Source organism: Callorhinus ursinus, unplaced genomic scaffold (genome assembly GCF_003265705.2).
Source record: "Callorhinus ursinus isolate GAN/ISIS: 27379988/994484 unplaced genomic scaffold, GSC_fseal_2.0 scaffold10, whole genome shotgun sequence".
Lineage (NCBI taxonomy): Eukaryota > Metazoa > Chordata > Mammalia > Carnivora > Otariidae > Callorhinus > Callorhinus ursinus.
Genome location: NW_027397072.1, coordinates 76,291,339 through 76,312,758, shown reverse-complemented (window position 1 = coordinate 76,312,758; position 21,420 = coordinate 76,291,339).

Here is a 21,420-nt window from a genome sequence, read left to right as displayed (position 1 = left end):
TAAATGAAGTCCAAAAGCATATACTAGAGCTATGAATATGAACATTGTGTCATTTTTTAAATATAAGATGAAATTTTGTTACTTGTTAATAAATTTATTTGTTAAATATGTTGGCCCCCCCAGTCAGTGAAAAGAAAGCAAAGTTCTTGTTATTTATCTTGCTGCATAATAAATTAACCCCAAAACTTAATGTATTAAAACACTACATTTTTACTCTCTCACAGTTTCTATGGGTCGGAAATTTAGCAGCCTTGTATGTGGCTGAGTGCTTTTGGCCAGGAGTCTCTCATGAGCCTGCAGTCATTGGAATATCTGGCTGAGGTGGGAGGAACCACTTCCAAGATGGCTTAACCCAGAGGCTCTGGTTGTTGACCAGAGGCCTCAATTCCTTCCATGTGGGCTTCTCCCCAGGCTACTTAAACATTCCTCACAGCATGGTGGTAGTCCTTCCCCAGAATGAGCACATGAGACAGCCAAGTAGAAGCTTTTTTTTTTTTTAAGATTTTGTTTATTTGACAGAGACACAGTGAGAAAGGAAACACAAGCAGGGGGAGTGGGAGAGGGAGAAGCAGGCTTCCCGCCAAGCAGGGAGCCCGATGCAGGGCTCGATCCCAGGACCCTACGATCATGATCTGAGCCGAAGACAGACGCCTAATGACTGAGCCACCCAGGAGCCCCAAATAGAAGCTTTGATGACTTTGATGGCCCAGCCACAGAAGTTACACACCATTTCAACAACATTCTATTAGTCACAAAGGTTAGCTTTATTCATTGTGAGAAGGGATGACACAGAAGTGTGACTATCAGGAGGTCAATATTATTGGGGAGTGCCATTTTGGAGGCTAGCTACCCCAGTACTATAGCACATCTGCTGGGTGTTCCTCGAGGCTTAAAATGTACTAGCAAAGGAATCACAACTACAGAATGATTTATTTAAGAGTGGTGTGAATATGATTTCCACAGTATACCTTAAAGGAAACATTAATGCTCATGTTTTCTTATAAAGTTATTTGCCTTTAATGGCATACATTTTCATAGAAGATGCCATGGAATTTAAACATAAAACTAGATTTATTGTGAGGAAGGAACATTTTAGATGTTCTTCAGACTTTGTCTTTTTAAGCCATTCTGATCCCTTCCCTACTTAAGAGCACACAGTGGCTTGTCTTCTGTGTGACACTCCTCTCTTCCTTCTCCATACACCAGGCTCCAAGTTGAGTGACCTTCTCAGTAGTCCCTGAAAGCACTGTCCTTTCATGTGCTGTGCTGTGCTCTCTGCTGGGATGGTCTTTCTTATTCCCACCTGTGGACATTTCAGCACACTTGAAGAACCCATCTCAAATGTCACCTCCTCGGTGAAACCTGGCGAGAAATCCCTGTTCTGCCATACTTAAATTTTTGTCTCGGTTATAACATTGTCATTTAGTCAGTTATTTGTATGCTTGTCAGCCTTCCTCCAAGTCCTTCCAAGACGGGGACCATCTTCAGATGCCTAGTGCCTAGCGCAGCACTGAGCATAAGTAGCTCAGCAAATATTTGTTGGGTTAGGGTAATGGCTATCAAGTTCTTCACAGTGTTAATGGGCAGTGCTGCTTATTTTACCACTATGTGGCAGCAAACTACGGAATTATTTCCTCCTCTGAGTAAGGAGTTTAGCCAGGATGAATATTCAGCAAATTGTAGTCAGTGGTTTTTTGGGGGGAGTGGAATTAACAGGAGGCCCCCATTTTCCATGCTATTTCTGCATTGTTTGAATAATAGCATGTTTTTTCATGTGGAATATAGCATTCATAGAGAAAAGCACAAAAAACATTTATAAAAAAGTTTAACTTCTTAACTTCCTACCCAAAAATATGTTGGAATAACTTGTTAATATGCTATTAAATACAACATTCAAATAGAAGATTATGAAAATTGCTCAATATTGTATGTATGTGTGTTTCGTTCATTATTATTCTAACTCTATGAAAAATGTTGGTATTTTGATAGGGATTGCATTAAATCTGTAGATTGCTTCGGGTTAGTATGGACATCTTAATAATATTGGTTCATCCAATCCATGAGCATGGAATATCTATTTATTCGTGTCCTCTTCAGTTTCTTTCATCAGTGTTTTATAGTGTTCAGAGTACAGGTCTTTCTTTGGTTAAGTTTATTCCTAGGTATTTTATTATTTTTGGTACAGTTGTAAATGGGATTGTTTTCAACGTTGTGTTTTTAAAATTCAGCATTATTGCTGCTTATACTTTTTACATCAGAAAATCAAATCTTTAAAAGAAAATTTAAGTAATTCAAAAATTAAGTAATAAGGAAAAATAGTTATAAAATAATATGACCTGAAAATATTGGAACAGAGAATTATGTATACAGTATGTTTACAACTTCATAAAAATACAGATACTATGAATAAGGGTTGGAAGAGAATGTGTTTAGAAAAGTAGTTTATCAGGCTGGTTAGATTGAGTGAACATTTTTTCTTAAACTGTCTTTAATGTAGCACTGGGTTAATAAACTTTTCTTTTAAGGCCTGTTTTTGTAATCACCAAAAAGTTAACATTTTTTACTATCTGAATTATGTTACTGTCATTTTATTTTATTTTATTTTATTTGAGAGAGAGAGAGAGAGCGCGCGCATGTGTGCCAAGAAGTGGGCAGAGGGGGTGGAGCAGAGGGGAGGGAGAGGGACAAGCGGACTCTGCACTGAGTGTGGACCCTGATATGGGGCTGCATCTCACAACCCTGAGATCATGACCTGAGCTGAAATCAAGAGTCAACTGACTAAGCCACCCAGGCATCCTGTAACTGTCATTTTAAAAAAAGGCAACAGTTGTGTAGGGCACAGATGGAAAAACATAAAAATCTTAAATACATAGCACCGTCCTTGATTAAAATGCTTTTGAAAATAAAATAAATGTTTTTCATTCTTGTTTTAAAAAGCAATCTCATTTCCCCCACATTATTCTGCCACCTAAAACCAGACATCATTTGGGAGCCCATGTATGGACTTTATCTAGAAAGACAAATGAGGAAGTTTTGCGTCACCTGGTCGTTATAACAATCCCAATTCTCAGCCCTCCCCATGAAAGGGGCTAGTAGATGCCTACCATCATTTCTTTGGGGCATCTGAACAAACCTGGGACAGGAAGAGATGGAAAGTTTGATATAAACTTTTAGAGAGTAGGTCTCCACTCTACTGGGTACTGCAAGGGGAGAAAAGAGTTTGTAAAATATAGTTCTAATTTATTGGAAAAGGTAAGATTGTGTTGGGTTTTTGATACCCATGTTTATTAATATTACCCCAACTTAGGTTTCTGCAGCAGAGAAGATAACTATTATTTTCTTCCAACAAACAACAACCACATGGTTCCCCAGTGCCCAAATTCTTATCCCTGGGACGACCTGAGAACTGGTTGAATAAAACTCACCATATGAAGTAATGCATATTATAGGTGAGGAACCCCCCCCCAAATGAAGCTGGTCACGTAATGCATATTATAGGTGAGGAACCCCCCCCAAATGAAGCTGGTCACATATAGAAGGGAGAGGCAGCTGCACCTCTCCCCTCTTTTTGGAGAGTTTCCTTGGAGACACAGTAGGTGGGATCCTGGGCTCTTACTCTTAACCCTTTGGAATATAAATAAATTTTTCCAGGGGAAAGATAAACCTGGTGTCTCCAGCTTTACTACCCAGAGATGCCTCTACAATACAACTCTCATTCCTGCCTTAGAAATATAAACACAAACACATCCAGTAGCTAAATCTCTGTGATTTACCTCCTGTAAGTGTTACAGAGTAAAGGTATGTGTAAATCTTATGTGTGTATGGTAAATCTCTTCTGCACGTGTCACAGAGTTCTCTCACTAATCAGTCATAAATTGACCTTCCAAGGCTTGATTTTAGTCTAAGTCCCCAGTAAAATTTGCTTAGAAAGCACTAACTGTACAAAAAGATAAAAAAAATATTTTCTCTATTGTTCCACAGACTGGTTAGAACATCCCAAAACTTGTATGTCTAAGTTGGTGAGACCTTTCACTTTTATTTCAGTCTTGCTGCAATTACTTAAAATTTCTGAAACTCCTATCATTCCTTTTGTGTTATTTTGACTGCACAAGAAAATCAGGCTTGCTGTTTATGGCCTAACTTTGCTTTTGGCCATTTGATCAACTGAGCACTCTCCTTGATCATACCTGGGATGTCTTACTTTTGATGGTTCCCAAAAGTCAAATCCAATTCCAAGGGATAAAGATTTCTATACTATTGGAGATCCTGAAAAGAATGTTCGAAAAAGAACATCCCAAAAGATTTCCAAAAATATTATGGGCTATACTAATCTTTGAAGAAACAGGTGTTTCTTGGGCCTCCAAGTGTATGGCCTCCCAAGGTGATTTCTCTGATGGGATCTTTTCTCATTTGGATATGTAAGTTCTGTGCTGTGCTGTTTTGTTGTTGTTGTTGTTGTTGTTTGTAATTCACAAAGCTTTATATAAGAAACATAAAGGTGTGTTCCGATCCTGGCTTGATACCACTAATTCCTTAACTCAGTGAAGGTAACCCATAAAGTTCACCTCAGTCCTGCTCCTTCCAATCTTGCCTACAAGTGAATGGAATATTATTTTTCTTTTTTTTTTTAAAGATTTTATTTATTCATTTGAGACAGATACAGAGAGAGAGAGCATGAGCAGGGGAGAGGCAGAGGGTGAGGGAGAAGCAGGCTCCCCGCGGAGCCAGGAGCCAGACACCAGATGTGGGGCTTGATCCCAGGACTCTGGGATCATGACCTGAGCCACCCAGGCGCCCCTGGAATATTATTTTTCGAACATCTACACTGTTGCAATCTAGGAGCTGCCCTAAACCTTTCTTTTTCCCTGAGGTATGAGCAAGACACCCATGCGGGTAGCTGGCTAATCCAATATTGGTGATTTGGGTTTAATGCATATAGATGATGTTAGGGACAGAAGAATTCCAGTGGCCGTACTACCAAGTGGGCATGAGCAACCTCATGCTGGGCTTTCCATTCACAGCAGGCTCTCAGCCAGCACCTGGGTGGATAGGGAAGAGAACCTGGCCACTGGGGTGAGGAGTGTGCCAAGTGAATGGCAGGCAGGGCTTCAGGGCAGGAATCTAGGCGCATAAAGCAGTAGCCCAATGGAAGTAAAGACTGTGCTTCTCAGTAGACAGGCAAGAGAACCCAGAACTCACTCCTAACAGCCAGGTATCGGTCTATCTCAAATCTGAGTGTGACCCAGCCACAGAAGAAATGAACTAGATCCGAACTTTCCAAATGGTATGCTTAGCAGACTGGTCGTGTTACAAATGGTCAATGATACGCTAAGATCATGATCCCTCAGCCTTCAGATCAGCCAGAGAATGGCTAGGGACCCCTACACATACCATCTATCCATCCATCTGTGTGCTATTCCATATTCTCATTTTCTGTGTCTGTAATGAGAAGCTCTGGACATGTTCTCTCAGCCTGGAGGACTGGAGCTGACCCACCAGTTTGTTACAGCTGCAGTAAGAAATTAATACATTCCCTAACTGAAAAATGAGAGAGTAGATGCCAGGCTGCACACCGCCATTGGCCGCAGTGTCCAAGCCAGCCGGGTGCTGGGGTATTCACCTGGCTGACTGTCCCCAACCCCTTAGCTCAGGCAGCCTCAGGGCTGCTGAAACTAAACCCATGCAGCTGGGGTTTTTGAGTTTTGGGTTTTTCTCTCCCAAAGATTTTTTTTTTTTAATTTAAGGGTTAGATTTTGAGGAGAGAAGAAACATGGGACGGAGAAGAGTAAAAGAGAAAAGAAATACAAATGCAGGCTATTCTGCTCGTTGTTTTATAACCACAGCAAACTGGTACAGAGAACACTTGGTACAAACATCACAATAAAGTTTCAAAGATGGAGGTGTTCCTTTGGCACGGCTAAGTCTTCAGAATTTAGGCGGCAGTCCTTGTTTTGGAAGGGGATCACTGGATCCCTGGCGCAGTCCACTCTTTGAACCAGATTTGAACTGGAGAAGGACCACGTGGCCCAGGTGGAAGCAGCGGAAGTGGGTGGGTTCGTGGTCGCATGACTGTCGAAGCTCCTTCCCTCGGGGCAGTGCCCTCCTCTAGGTGGTACTTCTCCGGCCCCTGAGTGGCAGTCTCCAGGAGTCTGGTGGCATCTCGGGCCACGTCTGCCTCTTTGATCCCCGCCTTTCGGTGGCACGTGATTCTAAGCCTGGCACAAAGTGCCCCGGCTTGGCTGGCCCTGGCCTCTTCCCCAAGCCGGCCACTGGTGCGGGAATGGGTGAATCCAGGCAGTGAGGCGACCGTCCCAGAAACTGTGAACAGTTCGGCCAAACTCCGCCCTCCTTTCTTGGTCTCACGGCACACACATCAGCAAGGGCAGAAGTTGGGGATTCTTGGAAGAAGTAACACCAGTCTCAGACTGTCAGAATCCCAGCGTGTAGGAAGGGAAGAAACGTCAGAGGGGCGCACAAGCCGAGGAGTAGCTGCTCTGCCACGCGCAGGAGCCTGCCTCGGACTGGAGTGCGTGTATCAGGAGCCAGGGCCTCCTTCAAGGGCATCACTAACTCCAGCCCCTCACTCTGGGAGCCAGGTACAGTCCCTCCAGCTACACCTCCATCCCGGGGCCGCACACCCAGAGCTGCTCTCCTGGGCTAGGGAGGAATACTTGCAGTCCCTTCGATCAGCCCCAGTATCTTTCATGTATTTCCCACAACAGACCTGTGAACCTCCGTTCTCATTGTACTGATGAAGAAACAGTTCAAATGGAGCAAATGGCCAGTGTGCAGTGGTTCTGATGCTTACTTAGTTCAGGGCTCTTTCCGTTATATTCCGAATGCTCCTTTTTATATGCAAATGAGGCCAATTGTGTCCGTGACCCTTTCCTACAAAATGAAACAATGCCATAATTACGAAGGCTTGCGAATTGGTGGTATTAAATGGGTAATTTGGGTTTAACCTTAAATCCTGGAGTATGTGACCTAGGTCCAGAAAGAGTGCCTTTCCAAGTGTCACTTCTGCCATCTGCTGGTCATATGACAATATAACTAAAGCAAGTGGGTATTGATATTATCATCACAAAGAAGCCAAGCATGCCCCTGAGGCTGGGTGAATGATTTGAGTGCAGACTCTGACTTCTAGGGCCTGAGATGACAAAGTAAAATGTTAAATATACAAATAAGGGTCAGAGGTCTTCCACAATAATCTCCACTCAGGATAAGGAACCTCACAGTTTACAGTGGAAAAGCCCATTCATATCCGTGTATTCAACAAATATTTATTAAACATTGTCTTAAGTCTGTTTCCCAGGAAATAGATTCTAGGCAGAGGTTTGGGGAAGAGAGTGTTTCTGGGGAGTACTCTTGAGAACAACCCCTGAGAAGGCTTGATGGAAACAGAACTGGTCAGGAAGGGTTGAATGGGGTTGAATTTGCCACAGAGGACTTAGCCAATCCTACCGGGAGCTCTGGAGTTGGTTTGGCAAGGGATGGAGACTCTGTCCTTCTGCATCAACCAGTTATTTGATCAGAGAGTTGAATCAGCTAACATTAACCACATCTAGGGGAATGAGGGCCATGGTCCTAAAAGGGGGATCCAGGAAACACACCACCCCATCCACTACAGACCCCTACTACATCCTGGGCACTGTGCCATGGTCTAGAGATGTAATATTGAACAAAACAACATCTCTGCCTTCAAAGGCACCCAGGGGTGCAGAGTTAATAAATAAACAGATAAATATTTTTTGAAAGATTTTGTTTATTTGCGCACGAGAGAGAATGAACATGAGTGGGGAAGAGGGACAGAGGCAGAGGGAGGAGCAGATTCCCCACTGAGCAGGGAGCCTGACTTGGGGCTTGATCCCAGGACCCTGGGATCATGACCGGAGCCAAAGGCAGCTGCTTAACCAACTGAGCCACCCAGGTGCCCCAACGAATGTTTTAAAAAACAGGAACTAGAAAATTATCTTGTAGCTAGAAAATGTATCCCATAAGCTTAAGTAAACAACAAAGAAAAATCTTTGCTTTTTATTGATGGCAATAAAGACAGTTGAAAATATTTAGGATGAAAAGTGAATTCACTCTGATGATGTAAAAATTGAAGATGATGGAAAAAGTTTGTCCAAAAACAGCTCGAGAGAAACTTGCCTGTGAAATGCAACTGGAGCAGTGGGAGATCACGTTGGCATTCTTCTGTAATAGACTGTGGATTCCCTCCAGCTCTACCCAAGAACAGGTGATGGGGTTTTCCCTCTATGCTGGGACCTGCAAGTGTTCTGAGCTGTTGGTAAGAAGGCTGCCCATAGGCGGATGTCATTCCTGAGGGGTGTGCTTGCTGCTGATTTGGGGTGGTTCTCCCCAGACCCAGCATCTTGGTACAATCAGGAAAGGCAGCTCCTTGGTGCCTGCTTAGGTGGACAGGGCAGTACGGAGGCTGATTCTGGTCCTGTCCATTGGGTATCCCCCCCACCAATACTGTTGTCCTGGCCGTCTCCTCCTCCTCCACATCCCCCTTGTCCTTCCTCTTCCCCACTTGTGGCATCTTTATCTCATCTCAGACAAAAAGTACTTGGACTTGCCTGTTATCCCAAGCTGCTACCCCAAGCTGCTATATATAGCATGACAATGCCCTCTATACCTTGAGCTTGTTAGGGCTTCAGTATTTGAAATGCACAGAACTCTTTCTCCACCATGAGTTTCAGAGAAATCACATGAGACTTACAAACCCAAAAATTGCCTTCCTTGTCCCCTGGTTTGGTTGTGGTAGTCATTCTCTGAGGCAAGAGGGATGGAATTGTCTCAGAGGTTTGGGTGAAATAGAGGACCAAAATGGGTACCGCTGACAATTCTAGAACGTCTCTTCAGAGCTTCAGGTGCTGGCCTTCAAACAGCCCTGTTTGATGTCCTGCCACAAACTCCTCTCTCTGTTTGCCTCACTTCTACCTAAAACTAGCTCCTCCTTCTGAACTCTGTCAGCTCGCGCCCTAGGGAAGCAAGAACTGGGGGAGTCGTTCTTGCCCTCAAGCCCCTCTCCCTCCCAGCTGATTAATCATCAGGTTCTAGATAGTTGCACAGTTGCGGTCACTGGCCCAATTCAAGACACTGCTAACAACCTCCTTACTTGTCCCTGTGGAGCAGAGTTTCTTAACCTCAGCACTAGTGACATTTGAGATCGGATCATTCCTTGTTGTGGAACTGTCGTCTGCATTAGAGGATGTTGAGCCGCATCCCTGGCCTCTACCCACTAGATGTCAGTAGCAACCCTTAGTCGTGGCAATCAACAATGTCTTCAGACCACTACCGGGCCAAAGGAAAAATGTGTGCCCTATGTACACTTATTAAAATGTCCTCTCATAGTTTGAACCAAGTATAAAAAGTTCATGAAAGTTTTGCAACAACAACAGAAAGGCTGAATTCACTCTATGCTAATGTAAAATTTAAAGGGGAAAAAACAAACAAATGAACAAAAGACATCCAGAAACCATTAGAGAAGAAACTTTGCAGGGCCCAGTACAAAATGAAAATACAGGGCTCCTTCTTCAAAACTGATGAAGAATTTCATAACAGTGACAGAAGAATGTTAAACCAAGTGTGGGGCCTTTCTAAGTGTGGGGTCCTGTTCGGCTGCACAGTTCTCATACCCATGAAGCTCACCCTGAACCCCATGTTACCCAATCTGCCTGATGGGGAATGTGACAGCTATGTGGGTCCTAGGAACCCCAAGTTGATTAGAAACAACTGTTCCCATTGCACAATAACACAGCATCCTAGAACAAACAGCATCGTGAATTTTTGGCATTAGTTTTGATTTTAAAAGAATATTGTATTAAAATATTTATCTTGATTACTGAGGATTTTTAAAAAATATTTATTTATTTGAGGAGGGGGGAGAGGCAGATGGAGAATCTCAAGCAGATTCCCCACGGAGTGCAGAGCCCCACGTAAGGCTCCATCTCACAGCCCTGAGCTTATGACCCTGAGATCAGGACCTGAGTGGAAACCAAGAGTCAGAAACTTAACCGACTGAACTACCAAGGCACTCGTTGATTACTGAGGATTTTGGCACCCTCTTAAATTTTGCACTTTGTAGAGTTCCTTACTTGCTGCACCCTAATCTAAGACTTTGTCAAATGTTCCCTGCTGATTTAGAGGAGTGGTTCTCAAACTGTGGCCAGTATCAAAATCACCTGGGGAGCTTGTTAAGACACAGGTGGGCCCCAGTCCTGGTTTCTGATTCAGTAGGTCTGGGGTGTGGCCTGAGGATGTGCATTTCTAACAAGTGCCCAGATAATGTTGAAGCTGCTAGTCCAGGGCCCATTGAGAACCACTGCTTTCAAGCCATCCTGCATGTGCCAGTGACAATGACATTTCGAAAATACAAGGCACTTCACTGCTTAACTCTTCATGGGTCCCCATGGCCTATAGAATACAGTAGATGCTCCTTGGCATGGCAGGCATTACCCCAGAGGTCACCTTTCCAGTCCCTTCTGTGCCCCCTCCCCCCCCATGGTGCTCTAGTACTATGGGACCGAATGACTCTGACTCAAATCATCTGTCATCATCCCCCAAAACCTTACTAAAGCCTCTAGATTGAGCTAAGTGCCTTTTCTTTGTCCTCCCACTGCCCATTGAATATACCCCTCTGTTAGCATTTAACTTTTTACTGAAACGATCTGTTTGTGTGAATGTCTACCTCCATCAGATAGCAGGATCCTGTAGGGGTTTTCTTTATTCTTCTAGTCACTGTCTACCCTCTGGGACAAATAAGTGCTCCAATAGCATCTAATGAACTGAGCTGAACTGACCTGAACAGCACTCTGTTATGGTGCAGTAAAAACAGAAAAAAAGAATACAATCTTGAATGACAGCTCAAGATGTAAGTGCATAAGGGGAACACAGCTGAGACTCAAGAGTCTTGAAGCTTAAGGATCTGGCAGACAGTTTTTCAGTTGTCTGTAAGAGTCTAATGCTTTTTAATGCAGAATTGACCCTTACTGTGTTACTGATGACCTCTAGAACCCATTGATAGCAATCTCCATATAAGCCATGAAAGAAAACAGCTAAGAAAGAAAAAAATGTAAAGTACTGGTTAGAACCAGTAAGAAATGCAGCCAGGAAGAAAAAGCAACACTAGAACAGAATTGTCTAGGATGACACAGGTAGAAAAACAGAGTACAAAAGAAAAAGTTCTTATAGTCAGAGGGAAAGTGTTTTTTTTTTCCACTAAGAGGTAATTCTTAAAATGTTAAAATTCTTCAGTAATATCTATTATATTGAAAAAGTTTCAAGATACCAGTTGGTTTCATTGCTTTAAAATAGGTTTGAAGAATTATTTTATAATATGAAAGATTAACACTAAACTTCAAAGTACAGAGCCACCATATGAATCAGTTTAAGTGAAATTTGTTTGGATACTTGGCTCCTGATGTCATGGAAAAGGGATGGAAAATTTGAAATTCACAGTACCTCAAAGGAGAGAGTGATCTGCAATCTACCATGGAAAATGTTAGATGTCTTTTGGGACAAAGTAAACCAAAATTCCAGGATAAAAGTATTGCCCATCAAACTTTAAGAAAGGAAGTTACATGGCAATACTTTCCAATAATGTCTCTGAGAAAAATGTGTTTGTAGTATATTTGCAATATACTGATTTCCGTCATACATCTTTGTTGCTTTCCATACCTTTTTAAATAGACACATTCCTGTTAGGGAAATTTGAATATACACTACCTCATCTGAAATTGTGACTGAAACTGTGTTTACGGAATAATACTGCAGTGGACACAGAGGTCTTCAGGGAAGGACTTGCTGCCCAGGCTGCTCATAATTTAGTGACCAGCTGTCACTCCTATCAGGGTTTCCCTAAACTCTTGCCATGTCCAAGAACACACACTTCCATCCAACTATTGATAAACTGATAGCATTCTTGGTATATTTCAGGTCCCTGTGGGACAACTCCGATTGAGGTCTTAGTGCTCCAGGACTCCCTGTGGCACTTCCTGAAGCTTTGGAGAGTCTACATCACAGTTCTCTCTCCAATTCTGCATCCTCACCTAACAGAAAGGTGGTCCCTGGGGCTCCTGGGTGGCTCAGTCAGTTAAGTGTCTGCCTTCGGCTCAAGTCATGATCTCAGGGTCCTGGGATGGAGCCCTGTGTGGGGCTCCCTGCTCATCGAAGAGTCTACATCTCCCACTGCCCCCCCCCACTCTCTCCCTCTCTCTCAAATAAATAAAATCCTTTTTTTAAAAAAGTGGTCCCTCATAAATATCCTGAATATAAGCCCCATCTCACAGAACACAGATGTTTTCATGGAACTGATGGAAGGCATATATTAACAGGTTTATGGAATAAGACATATTTGTGGTTCTTCACCTCTTTTACTAATTAAGCAAGAGCTAGAACATTGGTAGATGGATGGATGGATAGATAGATAGGCAAAATAGATATACCAATAGATCTATGTCTATATTTATATTAGTTTTCACTCTGCTGTCATTCTTTTTGTAGGATGGTCATGGGATTTTCCAGTCATTACTCCTCAAAGTAATAGAATCAGGAAATGACATTCAGAAGCAGAACTAATTATTCACTCATTCATTCATTCAACAAATATTTGGTGAGTGCCTTACTCTCTGCCAGGCCCTTTAGATGCCTAGTGCTGAATGATACAAAGTATATGAGACATGTTTTCTGTTCTCTAAGGAATTCCATCTAGCACGGAAGAAAAACATTGCCAAGGGCTGGAACAGAGGAAACACTCACTGATTATAGAGATGGGACAAAGAAGAAAGTGATTGTTTTGGCTTATGTGAGGCAAGAGAAGCCACACAGCCAAAGTTTTTCAGGATGTAGAAGTGCCTGTGTGGTAAATAGGTGGCATTCCAGCCATTCCCAGCAGAGGGAACAACACACCCAAAGACTTGAACACATGAGACATAGCAGTGCCTTTGGGGAGGGTGAGTCTTTAGTCTGACAACACACTCTCTCGCTGTTCACACTTTTCCAAGAAGGAAACACTTTTGACTCTCTTAATTTCCCACCCAAATTTAACTCCTTGTCTTTTATGTCTTTGTTAGAACAGTACTTCCTCCAGGAGGTCTTCCTTTCCTTGAGACTGGGCCACATGAGTCTGCTATATGGTCCCGTAATGTCCAGGACTTCCACTTATCACAGCCTTTATTATACTGTGCTTTAACGGCCAACTTACTTCTCATTTGCCTCTGACTAGACTTTAACCTCCCTGAAGGCAGAGGTTACTCACTGTTCATCATCAGATCTCAGTATAGTGCCTAAAAGAGAAAAGGTACCATTTGTTGAATGACTAAATGAAAGATGCTAAGTGCAATAGAGTTAGGAAGGTATATTTTATTTAATAAACACTTTTTCAGTGCCCATTATGTACTAGACATCTCTAGGCACTGAAAAGAATGAGACTAAATAGAACAAAGAGCCTCTCAGAGCTTACATTCTACTGCAAAAAACAAGCAATAGACAAACTGCTATAAAGTAATACAAAGCAGGATGGTGAAGGAGAAGGTTTTTATTTCATATAAGGTAGTCAGGGAAGACCTCACTCATGAGGTTATATTTGAGCAAAGTCCCAAAGGAAATGAAAGAATGAGCTATAAAGGGCGCCTGGGTGGCTCAGTTGGTTACGCGACCGCCTTCGGCTCAGGTCATGATCCTGGAGTCCCGGGATCGAGTCCCGCATCGGGCTCCCTGCTCGGCGGGGAGTCTGCTCCTCCCTCTGACCCTCTCCCCTCTCGTGCTCTCTCTCAAATAAATAAATAAAATCTTAAAAAAAAAAAAGAATGAGCTATAAATATTTAACAAATAGAACATACATCAGAAACATTCATAATACTTCTTAAAATCACCCCACTAATTCTGGCTCTATACCATGGCTAATTTCTCTCAGCTATTGTGAATAATGCCATGAAGGATTTTTGTTAAATTCTCCCTTTTATTGTGGCTATCTCTTTAGGTTCTACCAAAACATCTCAAGGTTCTTTCTTTCACAGTCCATTTTATAAGGGTTCCTGTAGTGGTCAGGAGATCTCTTTGTTTCTAAGGCATTTTGAAATCATAGACTAACCCAAACAATGTTTTTTGTTTTGTTTTGTTTTGTTTTATTTTTTTAAAGATTTTCTTTATTTGACAGAGAGAGACACAGCGAGGGAGGGAACACAAGCAGGGGGAGTGGGAGAGGGAGAAGCAGGCTTCCCGCGGAGCAGGGAGCCCGATGTGGGGCTCGATCCCAGGACCCCGGGGATCATGACCTGAGCCGAAGGCGGACGCTTAATGACTGAGTCACCCAGGCACCCCCAAACAATGCTTACTATCAGTTCAAATATTTTATGGTTTGTTTGTTGACAGGCTTGGGCAAGAGCAACTAATATGGCCACTGAACTGATTTAATTTCTGTGAGAAGCTTAAATTTCTAGGGTAAATTCAAGTCTGTGATAGCCTCGCCTGTTTGGCAATTTTTAGTTAAGTATAAACAATTACAAAATTATATCAGGGATACACAAGGAAGTCTCTACAAGGTCTGTAAGGGACAAGGAGAGTTCCATGGTAGGGGGTAAGTCATCACGGGGTTTTCTTTTTTCATGGGAAGGAAGAACAGTGGCTATGTTAATGTTGCAATGATATGGAAAGGGCAATACAATTTTGTACAAAAATTAGGTGGTGACTAGCTGAAATGTGATGAGCATTTTCTAGCAATAGGAGAGTCTGGAAAAAAAAAAGAGTCTGAATAGCATGGGAACCATTATGTTTAGTGGAGACCTTAAAACAAAATCAAATGAAGTTTTTACACATTTTGCTATTGCTGTCACATTTTCAGACAAGGTGACTATGTTTTGGTTACTCTGTGAAATGCTGAAATAAGCAATAGGTCTCTGAAGATTACCAGGTATTTGAATTAATACTGCTGGTGTTTATTTAGACTTTGCATCAACAAAAAGGGAAATACAAATTGTGAATCTGGAATCCTGGAAAACACATTTCTTTTTTTTTTTTTTAAGATTTTATTCATTTATTTGACCGAGAGAGACACAGCGAGAGATGGAACACAAGCAGGGGGAGTGGGAGAGGGAGAGGGAGAAGCAGGCTTCCTGCTGAGCAGGGAGCCGGATGCAGGGCTCGACCCCAGGACCCTGGGACCATGACCCAAGCCGAAGGCAGACGCTTAACGACTGAGCCACCCAGGTGCCCCAAACACATTTCGATAGATATTATACCTAGTCTTTGTAATAAAAACTTGAAAAGTATACAATCCTAGAAAGTACACAATTATACATATTTGTATTTAAGAAAGATATTTTACTGAAGTATAATTTGCCCAAGAAGATAAACTCTCTTTTTATTGCCAGGTTTTTCTTTTCCATCCTAAATTTGTCAAAAAAAAAATCTCATACAGGTTTTGAATTAAGTACAATTTGGAGAATTTTAGGCAAACCTGTTTATTACTATTTTCCTTTCTTTTATAGCAGGATGGAGCAACTCTTTCTCTTACCTAGTAGTTAGTTAGGAGCCTGAAAGATAGTTTGTCATAAAAGGCATCTTAACAGTTTTATATTCAGAATTTGAGGCTTGAATTTAGAAAAGGCAACATCAAGAATGATTAAAAGAGACAGATTAATAAATATCTGAAGGCTAACAATTTGCAGCAAAGTTGTAAAAACACCGCAATAAACAATTCCTAGGAATTTACCTTTTTTTAGAAGTAAGGACTCTTTTTTTTTTTTAAGATTTCAGTTTCAAGTAGACTCTGTACCCAACATGCGGCTTGAACTTACAACCTTAAGATCAAGAGTCACATGCTCTACTGACTGAGTCAACCAGGCACCCCAAAAGTAGGGACTCAAAAAATGATTTAAGACTATGTCAGGAAGCACCAAGGGTGAGCAGAATAATTTGATGACCTCTACTGATCTGTATATAAAACAATGTACCCATTTTATAGAAAAAAAATCCAAATTCTGATATTACTCCTTTTGTATATTTTTCACATAACAGTCTGCAGTAAAGGACTTATTGATAAATGTTTATATGTATTCATTCCCACATTCATATACAAATATATAAATATGCAAATAGGTATTGATGTGAAGCATTTAACTATAGTTTTAAAATATAATTAACTTAGTAATAAAGTAAGTATATCATAGTAAATTTACCATCTAAATAAACTATAACTTCCTTAAAAAACAGAAAAGCGTATGCGTTATCATTGTGTCTATTTATATTTTAAAATATTATTGTATCTAGTGTAATTAAATATTTATATTGTCACATTTAACCAAAGTAACCAACTTTTCTTTTCTTCAGACACAAAAGAAAAGTAGAGAATTGAAAACCAAATGTGTTTAGCTATTTTTTTCTCCTTCAGTATTTCATATAATTTTAACAAATTTGAGGAGGCAAAAATAAATTGTGATGTCTGTATCATCTAAAAGTATTTGCATATTTTGTTAATCCATTATCAATTTAAGCAATAAAGGTAACTTAATACTATGTTTAGCGACCGATGTTTTGTATGTATTTCTTCTTTTATTTTTTTACTTTTTAAAAACATTTTATTTATTTGAGAGAGAGAGAGCACAAGCAGAGGGAAGGGCAGAGGGAGAGGGACAAGTAGACTCCCCACTGAGCAGGAAGCCCAGTGAGGGGGGTTCAATCCCAGGACCCTGAGATCATGACCTGAGCTGAAGTCAGAGGCTTAACCAGCTGAGCCACCCAGCCACCCCTATCTGTTTCATCTTTTAGAAGCTACCTGTTCATCCAAAGATTATTTATTAATTAAATTAATGATTTGCCTAAGATTTTAAAGTTAGTTAAAAATCTGGAAATGATAACATAGTTAACACATTAAATCCCTATCATCTGTAGTATTGTAAGAATTTCATAAAATTAAACCTTTTGAACAGACATTCATTATCATTCCTTTTAGTTGAGTGCAATTTTATAATATAACTTTTCACTTAAGGCAAGTTGTGGAAATGGTGGTAATTAACTTAATTCATAAAATCAGGATAAAAAATTTAAGAAGTTTGAATCACAAGAAATTTAACCCTGGTCTTGAACAAACCAAACTGTTGGGCTGACATTTTTATATAGTAAACTAATTTTTAAAGCCTCTCAAACATGACAAAAATTATTCTTTCATCTTAAAATTAAAGGCCTTTCTTTTTATCTCATAGCTGTTATGTAGGCGAGTGTGTAAACATACTTTTTAGTGTCAACATGAAGAAACAGAGTTTAATAATTTTTTTCTTTCTTTTAGATACTTTTGACTGCTTATCTGGACTATTTTCTTCGAGTGAGCACATAACCACTGAATGCTTCTTTAAAATTAATTAATCTTTAAAGTCTCCCAAGAGAAGAAAAGAAACAGAAAAAACGTGAGTGAAGCAGCTTCAGACAAATATGAAATTGTTCTCGTAAAAAGCTAATTATGTTCCCCTGCAAGGAGGGGAAAGAAAGTTTAGATAGAGAAAAAATAAATTTTAGATATATACACACAAAAGAGAGTGATGTGTAGTTGGTTTGGATGAAACTTGACTCCTTGACAACTTTATCAAGCCATAAATTAAAACGTGAGGTCTCATTAATGCCTGAAGTACGAAAACAAAGAAAGGGATGTTTCTATGGTTAAACAGAATTTTAAACAATCTAGTCCATCTCCTCAAGAAGGTTCTTTCTTCTTTTTGTTCTAAGGCACTTCTCAAATGAACAACCTCGTTCATGTCAAAATTTCCCCAAATTGGCCACTGCATTCCAAACTGTCCCTGGTGAAATTGTGCCAGGTAGAAAGTTAAGTGTACAAGTTAGCGTGTAAAGAGAAAACACGAAGGCAACAGGTGTGTCGCTTGGAAGAGGTGCAGTTTTATATTGAGAAAAACCCCTGGGGATGGAATGGTCCATAAGAATAAGGCTTGGCTAGTTTTGTGAATCTGGAGCTGGGCCAAAGGCCAATTGTTGCTAATCCAGAGCTGAACAGAATCTCCCGATTTAGTGCAGACGAAATTAAACAGTGCAAATCTGTGACTATACTAAAAACCATAGAATTGTACACTTTAAATAGCTGAGTTGTATAGTGTGTGAGTTATATCTCAATAAAGCTTTCATGAAAAAAGTCTCCCAAAAGACTATTATATTTGGAAAATACAAAAGCATTGAAATGGTTTTGTTGTTTTTATACTCGTGAAAAACTGGAAACAACCTAATTGTACATTAACAAGAGAATGGTTAAATACATTAGGGTACAATCCTATGGTGGAATATGAGCTAGTCATTAAAAATGGTTTCAAATAATACTTAATGACAAAGAAAATGCTCACAGTAGAATCTTAAGTGTAAAAGCAAGACAAAATGTGTGAATTCACCATAATCTTCTAAGGAAATCTCGTTAAAGTAAACAGTGTATAGAAATAAACACCAAATGGAAAGACAACAGCATAATAGTGTTTATGAATGATGGATTGTGGGTAATTTCAATTTTCTTCTTTGTTCTCTCTCGTTATATTTTCCAATGAAAATGAATTTATATTGCTTTTATAATCAGGAAACAAAATGTTGTAAAACAAAAATGGCTATGGGGAACTAAAAACATGTTTTTATGTTGATTTGAGCATATAACAGGGTAACATAGCACTAAAGTTCCAAGTATAGGGTCACCATGTGAATTTGGTTAAGTGAAGGCACAGACTACTGAAAACAAGGATGCAAGTAATTACTTTTTCATTTCAATTGTTAGTTTGAAACGCTGCTGCCAAGTCATCTCACATTACTCCATCGAGTCTCAGAGCAAACCCAGCTCTTGAGTTCAACACGACATTGACCCTCTTCTCTCCCTCCCTATAGCCCTCTCATTTGTACATTTCTCTAACTTCATCGCCCCACTTCTCCTCACTTCCATTCAGGACTTTCCTGCTGTGTATCTGCTATCCTTCAGATAAATGCTTCAGGCAAGCTTACAATAGCTTGTGTGTTCTAGCGTTGTACTTGATTCAGTTCAGTACCAATCAAATACCTCTTGCACGGCCCTGCCAGGTTTTCTGAAACAGCCATGCTACATCCCATAGGCAATGATAGAAATAAACCTGGGACAGGCACTTTGGATCATGTTGTGGTGGGTCTTGCTCCTCAACACCTCAAGGTCAACTGTTACAATTGCACTGTCAACTGATGCCAAACCTCTTTCCTTCCAGCTGGGCAGGCTGGTTTAACCTACCTCATGGATACCACCTTCCTTCCTTCCTTCATTCATTCACATACAGGCTATTTCCTCCTGGGCTCAAGCAGTTCACCCACCTCCACCCCGCCAAAGAAGTAACCAGTTCTTTCTGATGCACCAAATCTTTCCCAGCTCAAGCCCCACCTCCTCACTAAGTGTTCTCTACTTGCTACCCTCCTGTTCACCTCTGCTTTTTCCACAGTCTTTTGAAGACCCTTTTTCATTAAACAATTATTACCTAGCACATAATAATGTCCTTATAATGTGTCTTCTCTCTAATTGTCAGTGTCCGGGGACATTGTGGTCAGTTTTGCTGTGTGTTGTTTGTTGTTGTTCCTTTAGTTCTGACTTAAGCTGTTCCTTTGTGCAGTATAAAAAGAGAGAGGGAAGATTTTTAGTTACCAGCTGTGATACAGATCTGTACCAGAATGACTGCCTCTGCCTGGTAGGTACTGACCCCAAACAGAATAAATCATCTGTTCACATTTAACACTTTTTTATACTGTCTGGGTCACTGTCTCCCTGTGTGACTCTCATGTGTGGTGTCTTTGTTTTTAACTTCATGGGTCCTGACCAAGCCGTGGCTGATTACCCTCAATCTGCTTCATTGGTTCTCTTCCTTTCATTTGCCCTAAAATAAGTGATCTGCAAAGCTCTGCCCCAGGGTTTGTCTTTTTCCTTTGTACACACTTGTTCTTTCTCTGTGGTCTTACCAATGCCCATAAAACTCTTACCTCCACCAGTCTTGGCCTTGACCTGGCCCCATCTGTGAGCTGCTCCCCATAGCAGGCTGTGATAGTGGGGGCCAAGCTCACCTGCTGCAGTGAGGTGAGGTTGAAGAGGGTCCTACCTTCATTGCAGACCCAAAGGATTGAGCAGGCCATTACAAGTTGGGCACTGGGGACACACCAGCAGGTCAGCCATATCCCTAGGCCACCTTCACTAGGAGAGCCAGCTTCCTTGGTGCCCAGAGTTTGCTAGATTCCTGGGTTGCAGGTAAACATCTTGGGGTGTCCCAGCCTATACCCCAGACTTTATCCCAGTCAGCTGAGGAGAGCTTGTTCCTGCCAGCCTTATTTCTTTTTTCCAATCTTCTTCCCCTTGTCTCTGATATATTTCCCCAGGTGCTGGGAATTCTAGGGTCTGAATTGGGGTTTCCACTCTCTCTACTCCAGCCACATGCTCCTTCTAGGTGGGGGTCAGTGTCTCCTCTTTCTATTGGATTATATGTGTGATCAGATTAAAGAGCCAGACCTGTCTTCCCAAGTATTTACCCAGCTCCCTCCAATCTCTCTGTCCTTGCTCCCCATACACCAAGTGGCTGTGTGGTCAGCAATCATTCTGGAATTCACAAGAATCTCCCCTCTATGCAGATTACCTTGAAATGATACCCAAACCCAGACCTTTCTCCCCAACTCAGCCTGACTCATCTTCTGCTGGCACTTCTTGCAGGTTGTGCTTGACACATCTAAGCCAAATATCATTCTTCTTCCAGCTAACTAATTCCTCTTCTCCTTGCTTCTCTACTTTAGTTAATCATTTCCCAGTCACACAAAGCCTCCCAGTCCCTCATGTTCCCAACCTTCAAATCAGTTGTTAGAACTTGTAGATTCAATTTCTTGAAAGAAGCTGAGATGCAGTATAGAGTAGTGGTTACTGTGACACCAAAATTCCCAGTTCCACTACATAATATCTGGGTAACCTGAGGACAGTGATAGAATCTCTCTGTGCCTCAGTTGTCCCATCTGTCAGATGGGAAAAACAACTGTCCCTACATCACAAAATTGCCATGAGATCATATACGCTAAAGCACTTGGAAGAATGCCGGGCGCATTGTGTCACCCATCTACTATTTTTATCTATTCCCCCCCAGAACCTTCGATTCCACCATGACCTTCATTTCATTCTCGCCCTGAGCACCCTAGTTCATCTCTTCACAGAACTAGTCCCTTAGGTCCTAACTGTTCCTCCCTCTCCTAGCTGTTCTTGCTGCATGCTGGATAGAGCTTCCTAAAGCATGGCTTTGGTCACCCATTGCTTTTCTCCATCACCTCCGCTACCCAGCTGCCACCATCTCTCACCAGGATGATGGAAATAGTTCCCCAGCTGGTCGCATTGAATCTCCTTGTGTCTTTTCTAACCACCTCCATACTCTTGTCACATCTGATCCCGTCACG